Here is a 17,315-nt window from a genome sequence, read left to right on the forward strand (position 1 = left end):
GCGGAGCTTCCAGACTAAGACGGACTAGGAAGAAAGGCCTCATGATCTAATCAGGCGAATGAAATTCTATGGATCACAACCCATCACGGGGATTCTGCAGGAGAAGACAGCATTTTGTTCCACTGTGCGCGGGGTTGCTATGAATCCAGGGTGTCTGAAAGGCAGCTAATAACAACGGGAGGGAGTGGGGTGAAGTTGGCCAGGCCATGCGGGCCAGCAAGGGCGATGGAGCAGCCCTGGGGTTCATTTGTTCATTCTATAAACATTTGTTGAATGTCTACTAAAAATAGAGCAAATAAGAAGTCTATGGCCTCTTGAAGCTTACGTTCTAGGCAAGGGTGATAGACGGTAGATAAGTAAACAGTAAGACCCTTTATGTATGCTAAATAAGCTTGGTTTTTTTGCTAGTCTTTGCTTCCCAACCAGATTGAGTCTTCTTGGGACCAAGTCTTCTCAACTCTCATGGCAACAGCATAGAGCAGAAACACGATCAATACTTTGTGTGTCAATACTAACTTAATTTTTTTAGCCTTTTTTTCTGCCTAAAGAGTCAATAACCCCTCCAGCTGTGGGAGGGAAAGGAAGGCTTCATAGGATAGACCTCTTCAGAAGGAGGGACAGCTGCTTCCTAATTGGTGTCCCTTCCACTGCCTCTTCCTCTAATCCACCTCCCTACATTCCCGGAAGAATCTTTTTAACATGCAATCATCATGTGACTCCCTGCTTAAAATGTTTTGATGAAGAATTGGTCTTAACTCACAAGAAATAGAAAGCCTTGACTCAGTGGATGTAATAATAAGGACATTTATCATCTCACCCCACAAGTAACCTGGGGGAGATGGCTCCTGGCAGGCCAATTCAGTGGCTCAGTGACTACTAGAAGCCCAAGCTCTTCTCAGGTCGGATCCCTTCAGGGCTGCAAGGTGGCTGCTGCATCCAGACACCACACACCCAGCAGAAGAGACACTCCTTCCCCCTGTGTGTCTTTATAGGAATGAGAAGTTGTTCCCAGGACCCCCAGCTGACTTGTCCTCAAGATTCTTGGGCCAGAATTGAGCTGGTGCTCCTTCCTTCATCACTGGCAAGGGAACAGGATTTCCATGATTGCCTCTAAGAAGTGCAGAGCCATGGGGAGGATGAATCTCCTGACTTTAAAAAAAGGGGTTCTGCCCCTGAAACTATTGCCCTGAGATAATCTTTAAACCTTAAACCAAAAATGTCCTCTGAAGTCTTCTTAAAACCAAACAGTAGTTTAGCTTAACTAGTGAAGAATGTCTACCTTGAGCATTGTGCTCTTTTAAAAACTATATGGGATCAAATTGACAATAGCAACTCCAAAGATTAGATAGGAAACTTAAGGGGCAGTGAGTTTATGTTAAGAGGGGAGGAACAACTCAGAAAAGGAGGGTGAGAATGGTTACACAACTCGAAGAATGTCATTAATGTCACTGAATCGTACATGTAGAAACTGTTGAATTTGTGTACGTTCTGCTGTGTTTATGCTCAACAACAACAATAAAATAAATTATTTTGAAAAGTGGGGTTCTGTTAGTCAAGGAGACAGGGTTGATGGGTAGGCAACCACAGGCATCTATTACAGGTAATTTCATCTTACTTTAAGCAAAAAAACCCTGTGGCAGGACAACAAAGACCCTTCATGAGGCCAGCCCCTTATCTTTGTCAGCAACACCCAACTGCCTTTCTCCAGCCATATCAAAGTGCTTACAATTATCCGAATCCTCTTTGTTCTTTAAAGCCTCAGTGTCTTTATTCATACTGTCTCTTGTCCTTCCCACCTTGCTCTCCCAGCCAACTCATCCTCCACTATCACTCTGCCCAAGCACACCACATCTTTCAGAAGTCTTCCTTGACCCTTGCCTCTAGGTTGAGTTAGAAGCCGCTTCTTTGTAAGTAGCTCAATTAAAGAAGACTTGTACGGTGGTTAGACACTCAGGCTCTGAAATCGGACCTTTTGGTTCAAATCCCAGCTCTGACAGTTACTAGATGAGTGACCTCAGATAAGATATTTAAACTTTCTGAGGAATCTGATTCTTCTTCTGTAAAATGAGCCTAATAGTAGTAAAAATGGGTCTAATAGTAATTTCTACCTCATTGGGAGGGAACATTGGTGGTTCAGTGGTAGACTTCTTGCCTTCCATTCCGGAGACCTGGCTTTAATTCCCAGCCAATGCACCTCAGGCCCAGCCACCCGCCGGTCTACCAGGAGAGGATTGCATGTTGCTATGATGCTCAACAGGTTTCAACAAAGCTTCTAGATTAAGATAGTCTAGGAAGAAAGGCCTGATGATACTTCCAAAAATCAGCGAATGAAACCCGTATGGATCACAATGGTCCAATCTGCAACCGATCTTGGAGATGGGGCAGAACTCAGCAAAGTTTCCTTCCATTGTGCAAGGGGTTGCCATGAGCCAGGAGTCAATTCTACAGCAGCCAACGACAACTTCACTGCGTTGTTACAAGGATTATAAGGTACGTACAGCGCTTAGTGCAGTACCTCGCACATAAACAGTGCTCAGTGAATGCTAGTTCTTGTTACTTGGTGGTGGTTATTATTAGCATCCCTCATGGAGGAGCAAACCTACGTAAATGGAGCAACCTAGTGTCAGAATGTAATTCCTGGACATTTTCTCACATTTCACCACCCAGTTTCTACCTCTCTGTGGTCTTCAGTGCAGGCAGCTAGCTTGGTGGGTGCAGCAGAACTCTCACTGTGCCCAAGGGCTATCTCTCAAGAGAAATCCAAGGTATACTCCCTCCCCACCCCAGGATTTCACAGGGCTTTCCTGGCCATGCCCTAACTGGTTATCTCCTGGTTAAGAAGGTCAGAGGAGGCTCTGTTTCTGGTTCTGCAAGTGATCCCGACACCTTAATCTCTAAACTTGAAAGGATTCCAAGTTAGGAGGACCCCTGCGGGAGGCTTGGGGGACAGGACGGTAGAATCACCAACTCCAGACACCTCAGTGTTAGAGAAAAACTTCCAAGAAGCAAAACAATGATTTGGAGACTCAGTAGGGCTGGTCTTCATAGGTACTCTGACTGGTTTCTGCAGAAACTGAGGTCCTGCTGGGCTCTGGGTCCTCAAGTATCTTCGCTGTAAGTGTGTTCTGGTGAAGTGAGAGCATTTGTGGGGGGTGAAAAGATGCTCACACCCTGCGGTGGGAAGTGCTTTCAAAAGACTAACTTCTCGGCATCTGCCTGAATCTCCTTTATAAGATGCAAAGGCCCATTACATAATAGGGGCTATATTAGACTAGGGTTTTAAGTCATTCTCCAGTAGTCAGCTTATTTTTGCAAAAAAAAAAAAAAAAAATAAGTAAATAAGAGTAGGAAGCAGTCTATGTATCTTTCACTCAGGCCCAGATATTTTGATAGAAAATAGCAGGGTGCTTAGGAGCCTAAGTGGTGCAAGCTGTTTGTGATCAGCTGCTAACCTAAAGGTTGGCGGTTCAAACCCACCCAGAGGCTCCACGGAAGAAAGGCCTGGAAAACTGTTTCTATAAATATCACAGCCAAGAAAACTTGATGGAGCAGTTCTACTCTGTAACACACGGGGTTGCCATGAGTCAGGGGCTGACACGTCAGCAGCTAACAACAGCAACAAGAGCAGGTGGGTCTTGGTAATAGACAGAATGGAAGGAAGGATTTGGGAAGGGGCCCTTTGCCCCTTTCCCTCTGACTTGAGCCTTTCACCATTAGAGATTCATCCTCAGGGTTAATCTGTTGGTCTCTACTGCAAATCAGTCACAGACTTCTTAAGCATGAATTGGGTTGGCAGAGTTATTCCAATGTGGACAACCCAGAGAGGATATAAGTACAGCAAACATTTAACTGGTGCTTTCCTGTCTACAAAAAAAACTCATATCCATCGATAATACCTAATAAGTTAGTTAGTAAGTGCTTACATTAATTTGCTCATTTAATCATCACAGCAACCTTATGGGTGCATGTTCCAATGTCACCTTATCAGCGAGGCCTTCCTCTACCATGTTATTTAAAATCACAATTCCTCTCCCACCCACTTTATTCTTCTCCACAATACTTATCACATCACTGTCTGACATACTATTTACTTGATAACTTGCTATTGCCCGTGTCTCTCCACTTGAATGTAAGCTCCATAAGGGTGAGGCCTTTGTTTTATGATCAGCAACTAGAACAATACCTGGCACAATAATAGACCCTCAATAAATATTTGATGAATGATTGAAAGTGCTGTTGTCCCCCATTTTACAAATGAGGAAATTGAGGCCCAGAGTGGTTAGGTATCTGGTCCAGATCACAGCTAGGAAGTGGCAAAGCTGGGATTCAAACCCATGTAATTTGGCTCTGGAGACAACAAACACAACCATTATAGTAGACGGTTTCACTATCTCTTTAAATGGGGGGGGGAGGGGGATGGGAATCAGTAACCCAGGTCCATGGCAATACTAGCCAAGGGCAGCCCTGAGTTGACTGTCTTGTGCAACAGGGATAGATCAGAGTATTCAGCTCTTAGAAAGAGACCAAGGCCCTGAGAGGGAGGCGGTAGCCACTACAGATTGATTAACTTCAGCTCTTTGACCTTTTGCTTTAGTCCCACCCTGGCTAAGAGCTCTGGGTATCAATCTAACGTGACTATAAACACACTGAAACCAACAGGTATTTACTCAATCCCTTTTGTGTACAAAGCACTGCGCAATATCACAAAGTATAAGAAGAGACACTTAGCACTCAGGTTGCTTACGACCTAATTGTGGAGACAAAGCATTAGCACATGAAAAATTAAACAATAAAGTCAGTGGTATTAAGGGTGTTAAAAAGTGGCATATGGTTAACAGCCAAACCAGGGGGTCAGAAAGCCAGTGCTTGACCTTAAAGGAGGGACAGTCACTGCAGACGTGGTAGACTGGGAAGCTTTGGGGCGGGAGCAAGGCTTTACTGGGCCTGGCAGAGCTGGAAGGGCTGGGAGGTTAGGGAAGGTGAACAGAGAGGGTGAGAAAGCCGAAAGGAGAGTGGGTGAGGAGGGAGAAAGTGCTGAGAGGCAAGCATCTGCAAAGGTGCTGGGCAGGGGTGTGGAGGGTACACAGAGCCAGGCAGCTGCAGGAGAGCACTTGGACTTGGGGATGATGGAGAATAGGGCTGAAGAACGGAGGAGGGTCAAACTGTGGAGGGCTTTGAAAGCCAGGATACGGAATGTAATATGGAGCTTATGGATGGATGTCCACCTTGAACTGGGAAGCAACCAGAGACAGGTAGGGAAGCAAAATAGATAGGAAGGAAAAGTGGGAATGCTGCCAGAGAGGATGTCAAGGGCGGAAGGGAAGGCTGAAGAACCTAAGGCTAAGGGTGCAGGCTTTGGAGTCAGCCTGAGTTCAACTTCCACCTCTGCCACTTCTGAGCCATGTGAAAGGCCGAGTCATTTGACCTTTCCAGACTCACTTCCTCCTCTGTAAAATGAGATTAAAAATGCCCATCTCCTGGGGTGACTATGAGGTTAAGTTAGTGAGGTAAAAGGATGACATATATAAGGCACTTAGCAGAGGGCCAGGAAGATTGGTAGTGTTCAATGAATGGTGGCTTTCAAAACTCATGGAAGAGCCTCTGGGAATGCCGGGCCCTTGGCCCCAAGAACCTGAGAGCAATGCCTGACCAGTGCTGGTCTCCCCTGGGTATGACCCCTTTCACCCCTGCCGCTCATTCTTTCCATCATACACGTGTCTTTGCGCACTTACCTATATGGCACAATAAAACTCGTGCAGAAACATGACAAAAAACTGAAAAAATACCATAAAGCCACAGCAGGGATGCCTGTTATCAGGACTCTGTTGGTTTAACAGGATGTGGAGGGAGCAGGAAAACAGATGGGTGAGGAAGGCTGTGGAACAATCAGGAAGGTATCACCCCCGCCAAGCTTAGGACAGACAGACTAGTTCTATTATTATTGAGGTTTTTATTGTTGTTGTTTGTTTCTTAATGTACTGTTTGCTCTCCTGCCCCTAGAGGCAGTTTCAGGAGCTCAGCAAAATACAAGTTAGCATCTGTTTTTGTAATTATAGCTATGATACTTTGGGGGTTTTGTTCTGTCTGTTTTTTTATTGCATTCCTCAGTATCTCGGCACTAGCTGTGATGGTTGTTTTGACATTGTCGATCAAGAACTCATGAACACCAGTCTAAATGCCTTTAATATTGCCATCTATTGCTCATTTAAACAGAATTTTAATTTCTACAGGATTTTATGAATTGCTCATCATTTAAAGCAAAGCTAGAAATTCCAGCATAATTTCAAAGAATTGCTTGGGGCATATTGTCACAAGTAAACAGAAACTCCATCTTTCTGTCAATCCCTGAGCAGCAATCATGGTACAGTGATAGAATAAACGAGGTCATGGCGGGCTTCACTGCGGCTAATTCATTTTATATGCCTACTACATGCTGGAGTCCCTGGGTGGTGCTTATGGCTAACACACTTGACTGCTAACCAGAAGGTTGGAGGTTGGAGTCCACCCAGAGGTGCCTTGGAAGAAAGCCCTGCTGACCTACTTTAAAAAAATCAGCCATTAAAACCTTATGGAGTGTAGTTCTATCCTGACACACTTGGGGTCGCCATGAGTCAGAATTGACTTAATGGTAACCCTGGGTACTATGTGGTACGTTCTGGGTGTAGAGTGGTAAACAAGACAGCATAGTCCCTGCCCTCGTGGAATTTTCTAGTATACTTTCCCAAATAACATTTAACCCTTTGCATAACAGGATGACCTAATTATCCACCTACTTGTACTCTGAGAAGTAATGACGAACTTGTGAATGTTCCATTTACATTCTTCCCCAGCATCCTTTGTGTCCAGAGTATATACCTGGATAAGAAACAGAAATGGTGTGAATTAGACCAATGTCAACTCCATGTAGGGCCTGGCCGTGGCTGCCTCATTAGTACTCTGTTCTAAGCATCTGGCTTAGCCAGTGGGGACAAGTATGGCTGCTACCTAATAAACTAGTGTAAAATTATATTTTAAGGAGCCTCTGTTAATGTATAGGGCATCTCTACATAAATGGTACATGGCCCTTTCCCATGTTTTATTTTCCTCTCAGAAGAAGTCTAAGAGGCAGATTGAATCAGGAAAGTTATTTCACACGTGGATGAGATGTAACTTCCTTCCTGCCAGTCAGGTAGACAGAGAGGAAGCTGGGCAGGCATCAGCCATTCACGCCTGGCAGAGGCTGCCTCCTCACCTGCAAGCATGACCTCTCACGGCCTAATCTGTGGCACCAGTATTAGCGTGAGATTCACTTGGTAGTTCCGTGCATACTGAATACCTGCTATATGTGACACCTCGTTTCTCTGAACATGCTCATAATTCCATTTGTGGAGTCATCAATTCTCAATCCCCCCAAAACGAAGACTCCACAGATGTTCCAAAGAATGGCTCAAGTCTCACTACTACAGAGGCTCTGAAGAGTAAATTTTAGCAAGAAAAGAAACCATTATTTTCATGCTGGAAATTCTTTCTCTCTCTTTTATTTCCTCTCTCCTTTTTTCTCATAATTCATAATTTGGTAGGCTTCTTGGAGCCTACCAAATGCATCTCTCTGGTGTCCTGGGAGAGCCCTAAATAAATATAAAGCCATAATGAGGAAGCTCTGGGCCACGTGGGAGGTGGCTAAGAGTCACAGTGGGAAGTGAAATGCCTGCCTCATCTGTAATGTAATTGCTGCTCGGCTCCTTTCCATCGCCCAATAAACTATAAGCTTTGTGGGGCGAGTTCTGCATCCTGCTCTCCAAGTAGTCCCAGTGCGATGTGTGGCTTACAGTTAGTGATCAATAAATATTTATCGAAAGTAGCAAAGAAGGCAGGCAGGCAGGAAGAAATTTGTGTTATGGTTACCCAAGTTTCTTAGAAGGAGACAAAGAAAATTTGAGAGAGATGTAAGGACTGGGTAAGAACAGAGCTGGCACTCCTTTAAAAAGAGAAACCCCCACGTTGGGGCAGATCAAAGCCTGACAGGCAAAACAGGTTAAGATGACAGGGTCGCTCTGGGTCTGGTGGGAGTCAAAGGGCGCATGCGCCTTCAATGGACACTCCAGAAGATGACCACTCGGTCGGGCAGGGGGCGACACCAGCCCTGAGAGCAGCAGTGTGACAGTAGCCCCCGTGGCGGTGGGGTACAATGGCTGGTGTGGTCAAGTGGTGACCCCGAGGTGAACCCACAGGGCAGAAACACTGAAGACCCAGGCCTCGTTCTTCCTGGGGCCTGCCCTGAGCTCTTTCCCATCAATGACTCATAAGAACCGTGGAAGCCTCAGGCAAGCAGGTTCCTCTGCCCTGGTGGCCACAGAGCTGGGACTCATCAAAGGCTCTGCAGATAGTGGACGCTGAGTCCTTAGAGCAGCTTTGAGAGCAGCGTTGGCACTTCTGCGGCCTCCAGCACAGATGATAATAGCTTAGAATAACAACCAAAAAACACCCTTGCACACTCAACCACTCTGTGAGGCAAGGAAGGCAGGGACTAACTCCTCATTTCACAGATGAGGAAATGGAGGTTCAAAAAGGCTGAATAACTTGCCCAAGATCGCACGACCAATGAAGTGCCAGGGTCTGTACTTCAGGGATTCAGGCTTCAAGCCCCTTGTCAGTCATACGAAGAGGTACGGCAGCTTGCGATGATGGGAATGATCAGCAGAGGGCAGCCTTCACAAAGAGGCTGTCTACGGCCTAACCAGATCAAAGCTACCGTCACAACATCGCCTCTGAGGTTTTCCTGCCCCCAAACGCTTTCTAAATCTAATCGTGGAACATCGGATAACCTTAAATGGACGTTCAGGAACGTTCTACAAAATAACAGATTGATTTTTTTTTTTTTAATAGGAACTGACTCCATGGCAACTAACAACAGCCACCCTTAAAAAATATCAATGGCAAAAAAGACAGAGAACTGTTCTAGGTTAAAAAAAAACAACACACAAACCAAACCCACTGCCGTCGAGTCGATTCCGACTCATAGCGACCCTATGAAGGGAAGCTAAAAAGACACGTCGTCTAAATACAATATGTGATTCATCTTTGATTGGATCCTGGGCTGGGGAAAAAAAGCAATAGATGTAAAGGATCTTATTGGGACAATTGATGACATTTCAATTTGGACTGTGGTTTAGACAATAAAAAACAAACAAAAAAACAAAAACCACACACACACACAAACAAAAATCAGTGGCCGTCGAGCTGATTCCAACTCATGCATGATAATAACATACGATGCTATGCATCCTAAAGTTGATAATTATACTGTGTTATGTAAGGCAATGTCCTTGTTTTTAGAAATATTTAGGGGCAAAGAGGCAAAATGCCTCCAACGTCTTTTCAAATGGTTCAGAAAAACAGAGAAATGATCATAAAAAAACAAACAAACAGAAAACCTGAGCAATTGGTGAACCTGGGTAAAGGGTACAGGAGAGATCTTTGCACTACACTCACGATTTTTCTGTTACTTTGAAATGATATCCAAAATAAAAAGTTACAAATGCCAAGAAGCTAGTTCCCCAAGATTGTGCCTGTGGCATCTACACCTGAGTTGGGACAGAAATACCTCGCTCAGTTGAGGTGGAGGGGCAGGCAAGGCTTCTCAGTGAAGTGTGGCTGCAGGCCCCTGGGGAGCTCTGAACTTTGACCTGAGCTGGTCAGAATGGCTGCAAACAAAGCTTACCTGAGAACAGAATTACGTGACCTAGGAGATGCCCTTTGCTGCAAATGGTTTTGAGAGAGCAAATATAGTTCACCCCTGTATGTGGGGGAGGAATGGCAGTCCTAGGAGAGTACAGAATGGAGGGACTGGGGACACGGGGAGGGTGCGAGAGCCTGTGAAATATAGAAGAGGAGCATGAATGAGGGTGAGTGGAGCCATCATCTACAGCCCTGATGGGCAATCCTTCCAGAAGGTAAGACAGCTAGAATGTGAGTGAGCAGAAAAGAATCTCAATGGTAAAAAGACTACTATGAGGAGCAGCTCTAAAAAAGGATATAAAAAAAATTTTTTTTTTTTTTTTGATATAGAGTAGAAAAAGTCCATGGGAATGGTGTGGGGCAGACCTGTCTGCACAGAATCACCTGGAAAGCTTATTAACAAAAAACTTGCTGATTTTCTCTCCCTTCTCCCCCTCTCCCAGATTCTGATTCATTTAGGTCTGGGATAGGCCTAGAGACTTTGTTTCTAACAGACTCCCGGGGGCAGTGGTGGTTCAGTGGTAGAAATCTCACCTTCTATGCTAGAGACCCTGTTTCAATCCCTGGTCAAGGTACCTCATGTACAGCCATGAGGTAGAGGCTTCTGGGTTGCCGTGATGCTGAACAGGTTTCAGTGGAGCTTCCAGATTAAGATGGATTAAGAAGAAAGGCCTGGGATCTATTTCTGAACATCAGTGAAAGCTCTGGTGATCACAATGGCCGGACCCGCAACCAGTCATGATGATGGCACAGGACTAGGCAATGTTTAGTTCTGTGGTACATGGGACCACCAGGAGTCAGGGGCCTACTCAATGACAGCTATCGACAACAACCACCACACCCTCCCAGGTGCTGCCACTTTGCAACTATACTTTGATTTGCAGTGGGGTAGTAGACAGTTGTGTCCATCCCACCGTAGAGGGGCCATGGCTGTGAAAGCCACAACCAGAGAACTCTAAGAGGGTCAAGAGCAGCTGGAGTTACCTCTGGCTGGGCAATAGGGACAGACAGCATCATGGGTGAAATGCCGCCTGAACTGGATTTCAGAGGAAATGGGGTAGAAGGGAACTTTCTAGGGATAGGGAGCTGCACATGAGCAAGGACTCAGAAGCAGGAAAGTCCAGTCCAGTTTCTTCATTTGTGTTCCATGAGGAGTAATGGGTAGAAAGGCAGGCCCAGACCAAGTGCCAGGTCAGGGGTTTGGACTATATTGGGCAGCCAGTTCAGAGCCTCTGATGAGTTCTTAGCAGAAGGGAGACATGACTAGAGGCAGAAATCTCAAAAGGCTGACCTGGTGGAGATATGAAGGGTGGACTGGGGGAGGGTGAGGCTTGTTGTTGTTGTTAGGTGCTGTCAAGTCAGTTCCAACTCATAGCGACCATAGGTACAACAGAACGAAACACTGCCTGGTCCTGTGCCATCCTCACAATCCTTGCTATGTTTGAGCCCATTGTTGCAGTCTCTGTGTCAATCTATCTCCTTGAGGGTCTTCCTCTTTTTCACTGACCCTCTACTCTACCAAGAATGATATCTTTCTCCAGGGACTCATCCCTCCTGATAACCTGTCCAAAGTACACAAGGCAAAGCCTTGCCAACCTCCCTTCCAAGGAGCATTCTGGCTGTACTTCTTCCAAGAGAGGTTTATTCATTCTTCTGGCAGTCCCTGGTATATTCAATATTCTTCACCAACACCATAATTTAAATGCATCAATTCTTCTTTAATCTTCCTTATTCACCATCCAGCTTTCATTTGCATATGAGGCAATTGAAAATACCATGGCTTGGGTCAGGTGCACCTTAGTCCTCATGGTGACATCTTTGCTTTTAACACTTTAAAGAGGTCTTTTGCAGCAGATTTGTCCAATGCAGTAAGTTGTTTGATTTCTTGACTGCTGCTTCCATGGGCGTTGATGGTGGATCCAAGTAAACTGAAATCCTTGACAACGTCAATCTTTTCTCCATTTAGCATGATGTGGCTTATTGGTCCAGTTGTGAGGATTTTTGTTTTCTTTATGTTAAGGTGTAATCCATACTGAAGGCTGTGGTCTTTGATCTTCATCAGTAAGTGCTTCAAGTCCTCTTTACTTTCAGCAAGCAAAGTTGTATCATCTGCATATTGCAGGTTGTTAATGAGTCCTCCTCCAATCCAGGTGCCATGTTCTTCTTCATATAGTCCAGCTTCTCAGAACATTTGTTCAGCATACAGATTTAATAAGTATGGTGAAAGGATACAAACCTGAAGCACACCCTTCCTGATTTTTAAAGCATGAGGTATCCCCTTGGTTTGTTTGAACGACTTCTTTTGGTCTATGTACAGGTTCTGCATGAGCACAATTAAGTGTTCTGGAATTTCCTTTCTTCAAAATGTTACCTGTATTTTTTTTTTTTTTTTTTTATCCACATAGTCAAATGCCTTTGCATAGTCAATGAAACACAAGTAAACATCTTTCTGGTATTCTCTGCTTTCAGCCAAGATCCATCTGACATCAGCAATGAAATCCCTGGTTCCATGTCCTCTTACCTGACTTAAATTTCTGGCAGTTCTCTGTCGATATACTGCTGCAACCGTTTTTGAATTATCTTCAGCCTAATTTTACTTGCATGTGATATTAATGATATTGTTCAATAATTTCTTTATTCTGTTGAGTCACCTTTCTTTGGAATGGGCACAAATATGGATCTTTTCGTGTTGGTTGGCCAGGTAGCTGTCTTACAAATTTCTTGGCATAATCAAGTGAGCAGCTCCAGTATTGTATCTGTTTGTTGAAATGTTTCAATTGGTATTCTGTCCATTTTTGGAGCCTTGCTTTTCACCAACGCCTTCACTGCAGCTTGGACTTCTTCCTTCAATAACATCGGTTCTTGATCATCATATCTTACCCTCTTGAAGTGGTTGAATGTCAACCAATTCTTTTTGGTACGGTGACTGTGTGTATTCTTTCCATCTTCTTTTGATGCTTGCTACATAGTTCAAGGGCGAGGCTGGAGGCAGGGAAACCAGTTAGAAGGTCCCAGTAACAGGCTTCACACGAAATGATAAGGGCCTGAGGTAAGGGTACGGCAACGGGTGTGGAAAAGAAGGGAGTTTTAAGCATTATAGTTAGTGGGGAGTTGAATTACAAAAAAAATTAGTTTGCTCTGTTAGGTTTTTGGCCTTGAGTTACCACTGAAATTGATATGAAGCCTTCAAGTTTGCAGAGATTAAAACAAAACAAAACAAAAAACAATCTACTGAAAATATTTAAAGATGTTTGTTGTTGGTTGCCCTCTAGTTGATTCCAATTCATGGTGACCCCATGTGTCCAGAGTAGAACTTCTCATAGGGTTTCCAAGGCTGTGACCTTTCCGAAGCAGATCACCGGGCCTATCTTCCGAGGCCCCTCTGGATGAGCTCGAACCACCTACCTTTTGGCTAGTCGTCCAGTGCTTAACTGTTTGTGCCACCCAAGGAGACTGTAAAGGATGTTCACAGCTGAAAATTAAGTATGAACTTAATGACTATAATGGCACCTTTAGCTTCCTCATGACCATAGTTACAAACAAAATTGGGGAACCTGGATGGGGATACTGGGCATAGTTTTTCCAGATTCCAGTAGTCAGACACTTTTCTAAGAACCTAGAGCATGTTTGGGTAAGGGTAGCACTTAGAATTTACATTGTATTTTTCAAAGGAATATCTTCGAAAGTATTCTAGACAGGAAGTGTGCAGATGGAGTCAATAGTTTGCTGGTAAATGTTTAACAATGAGCTGGCAGTTAAGGAAAGCCCTGATTGGTAGCTTATGTCAGTTTCCATGTTGTTAAACCCTCCCATTATGGCCAAGTTCAAGCTGCCAACATGTTGTCAACCAGCTCACTAAATTCCTGAAAATGTAACATCTGGCTCTGGCAAACCAGGAGGAGCAGCTCTAGCACACTCCCGAATGGAGACCAAATGGCACTAAGTGGATGCAGTGACTAAGGCAAGTAGAGGGCAAGTCGCTTCGCAGAGTGAGTCCATGACCAGAGAGTCAGGATTCCATGTGGAAGAAGCCCACGGGCCTCATGGCTCCAAGCAGCAAGCACTGACATCACTTAACTGCTGCTCTTCCCAAAGAGTGGCAAATGGGAGATAGATGGGATTTGTTCAAAGGCCATCAAAACCAAGAGGATCATGTCATATAATAGAAGAGCAACATAAAGGGAAAGAAAGAGTCGTAAACTAAGAGGGAGAAGGCCTGGCGTTTACTGTGTCTCTGTTATGTAGCAGCCACGTGCTTAACTGCCCTGTGCCTCAGTCCTTTGCCTTCAAAATGAAGATATTACTAATGATGTCTCCAGCATGACGCACAGCCCAGAAGGCATTCAACATATGTCTGAATTTCACCCCACCTCAGCCCGGCCCCTGTTAAAGCATTCTGAATATCTTCCCCCTCCCCTCTTAGGTTTATGCTGGCCCAGGCCCTGTATCTCCCCAGCTGAAACACAGCCTCCCATCTCTGAGGAATATCCCATGCCCTTGAGGTGGATCCTGGGAGCAATGTTTGCTCTTTGGGAGTCAGACTCAGAGAGGGAGACAGAGGGAGGAAAGCTGCCTGAGTTCCCTTCTGTTTTTCGATAATTTTTGCTTTTGTCTTAAAATGGGATTCTGTTACATGTAATCCAAAAAACGTGAGACATCTTAAATACCCTCTTTTTCAAATTCTGGCAGAGACAAAGAACATAAGTGGGAATCAGAAGATCTGGGCTTTGACCTTGGTCAAGTGACTTAAACTGTCTGGGTCTTGGTTTTGCATGTATGAAGTGAAGAGATGAATTGCTGTCATTGTTGTTCGATGCCCTTGAGTCAGCTCTGACTCTAGCAACCCTATGTACAGCAGAATGAAACACTACCTGGTTCTGTGCCATCCCCACAATCATTGCTATGTTTGAGCCCATTGTTGCAGCCACTGTGTCAGTCCATTTTGTTGGGGGTCTTCCTTTTTTCACTGACTCTCTACTTTATCAAGCATGATGTACTTCTCCAGGGACTGGTTCCTCCTGATAACATGGCCAAAGTAAATAAGACGAAGTCTCGCCATCCTTGCTTCTAAGGAGTGTTCTGGCTGCACTTCTTCCACGACAGATTTGTTCATTCTTCTGGCAGTCCATAATCAATATTCTTTGCGAACACCATAATTCAAATGCATCAAATTTTTGATCTTCTTTATTCATTGTCCAGCTTTCACATGCATATGAGGCAATTGAAAATATCATGGCTTAGGTCAGGCTCACCTTAGTCACCAAAGTGATGTCTTTGTTTTTTAATATCTGAAAGAAGTCATTTACAGCAGATTTGCCCAATGCAATGAGTGTTTTGATTTCTTGACTGCTGCTTCCATGGGTGTTGATTGCGGATTCAAATAAAATGAAATCCTTGACAATTTCAGTCTTTTCTCTGTCATTATATTGCTTATTGGACCAATTGTGAGGGTTTTTGTTTCCTTTATGTTAATGTGTAATCCCTGCTGAAGGCTATAGTCTTTGATCTTCATCAGTAAGTGCTTCAAGACCTCTTCACTTTCAGCAAGGATGGGGTTGCTAAGAGTCAGGGGCCAACTTGACGGCAGCTAATAGGAGGTAGCATATTATCAAGTACCAATGGTACTGAAAGAAGAAGCCCAAGTGGCATTGAAGGGATTGACAAAAAACAAGGCTTCAAGAATTGACGGAATACCAATTGAGATGTTTCAACAAACTGATGCAAGGCTGGAAGTGCTCACTATGCCAAGAAATGTGAAAGACAGCTACCTGGCCAATAGACTGGAAGAAATTCATATACATGCCTATTTTAAAGAAAGGTAATCCAACAGGATACAGAAATTATCGAGCAATGTCATTAATATCACACACAAGAAAAATTATGCTGAAGATAATTAAAAAATGTTTGCAGCAGTACATTAACAAGGAACTGCCAGAAATTCAAGCTGCATTCAGAAGAGGACGTGGAATGAAGGATATCATTGCTGATGTCAGATGGATCTTTGCTAAAAACAGAGAATACAGAAAAGTTGTTTACCTGTGTTTTATTGACTGTGCAAAGGCATTCAACTGTGTAGATAATAACAAACTATGGATAACTTTTTTTTCTTTTTTTTGGCTTTAACAAGGAGAAGTTTATTTCTTCACAGTAAAGTAGTCTAGCAGTCCAAATTCAGGGCATCAGCTGCAGGTGAAGGCTTTCTCTCTCTGTCGGCCTTCTCATCAATCTTCCCCGGAACTAGGAGCTTCTCCGCGCAGGGTCTCAGAGCCCAAAGGAAGTGCCCTGCTTCTGGCACTGCTTTCTTAGTGGTATGAGAACCCCTCCCCCCCTTCACCTCCCTTTCCTTTTTTTTTTTTTTCAATAATTTTTATCGAGCTTTAAGTGAACGTTTACAAATCAAGTCAGTCTGTCACATATAAGCTTAAATACACCTTACTCCATACTCCCACTTTCTCTCCCCCTAATGAGTCAGCCCTTCCAGTCTCTCCTTTCGTGACAATTTTGCCAGTTTCTAACCCTCTCTACCCTCCCATCTCCCCTCCAGATAGGAGATGCCAACACAGTCTCAAGTGTCCACCTGGTACAAGTAGCTCACTCTTCATCAGCATCTCGCTCCTACCCATTGTCCAGTCCCTTCCATGTCTGATGAGTAGTCTTCGGGAATGGTTCCTGTCCTGGGCCAACAGAAGGTTTGGGGGACCATGACCGCCGAGATTCCTCCAATCTCAGTTAGACCATTAAGTCTGGTCTTTTTATGAGAATTTGGGGTCTGCATCCCACTGATCTCCGGCTCCCTCAGGGGTTCTCTGTTGTGCTCCCTGTCAGGGCAGTCATCGGTTGTGGCCAGGCACCAACTAGTTCTTCTGGTCTCAGGATGATGTAAGTCTCTGGTTCCTGTGGCCCTTTCTGTCTCTTGGGCTCATAGTTATCGTGTGACCTTGGTGTTCTTCATTCTCCTTTGATCCAGGTGGGTTGAGACCAATTGATGCATCTTAGATGGCCGCTTGTTAGCATTTAAAACCCCAGACGCCACATTTCAAAGTGGGATGCAGAATGTTTTCATAATAGAATTATTTTGCCAATTGACTTAGAAGTCCCCTTAAGCCATAGTCCCCAAACCCCCGCCCTTGCTCTGCTGACCTTTGAAGCATTCAGTTTATCCCAGAAACTTCTTTGCTTTTGGTCCAGTCCAGTTGAGCTGACCTTCCATGTATTGAGTATTGTCCTTCCCTTCACCTAAAGTAGTTCTTATCTACTAACTAATCAGTAAATAACCCTCTCCCACCCTCCCTCCCTCCCCGCCTCGTGACCACAAAAGTCTGTGTTCTTATCAATTTATACTACTTCTCAAGATCTTATAATAGTGGTCTTATACAATACTTGTCCTTTTGCCTCTGACTAATTTCGCTCAGCATAATGCCTTCCAGGTTCCTCCATGTTATGAAATGTTTCACAGATTCATCACTGTTCTTTATCGATGTGTAGTATTCCATTGCGTAAATATACCACAATTTATTTAACCATTCATCCGTTGATGGACAGCTTGGTTGACTCCAGCTTTTTGCTATTATTGTAAACAGAGCTGCAATAAACATGGG

The sequence above is a fragment of the Elephas maximus genome, chromosome 3 (genome assembly GCF_024166365.1).
Source record: "Elephas maximus indicus isolate mEleMax1 chromosome 3, mEleMax1 primary haplotype, whole genome shotgun sequence".
Lineage (NCBI taxonomy): Eukaryota > Metazoa > Chordata > Mammalia > Proboscidea > Elephantidae > Elephas > Elephas maximus.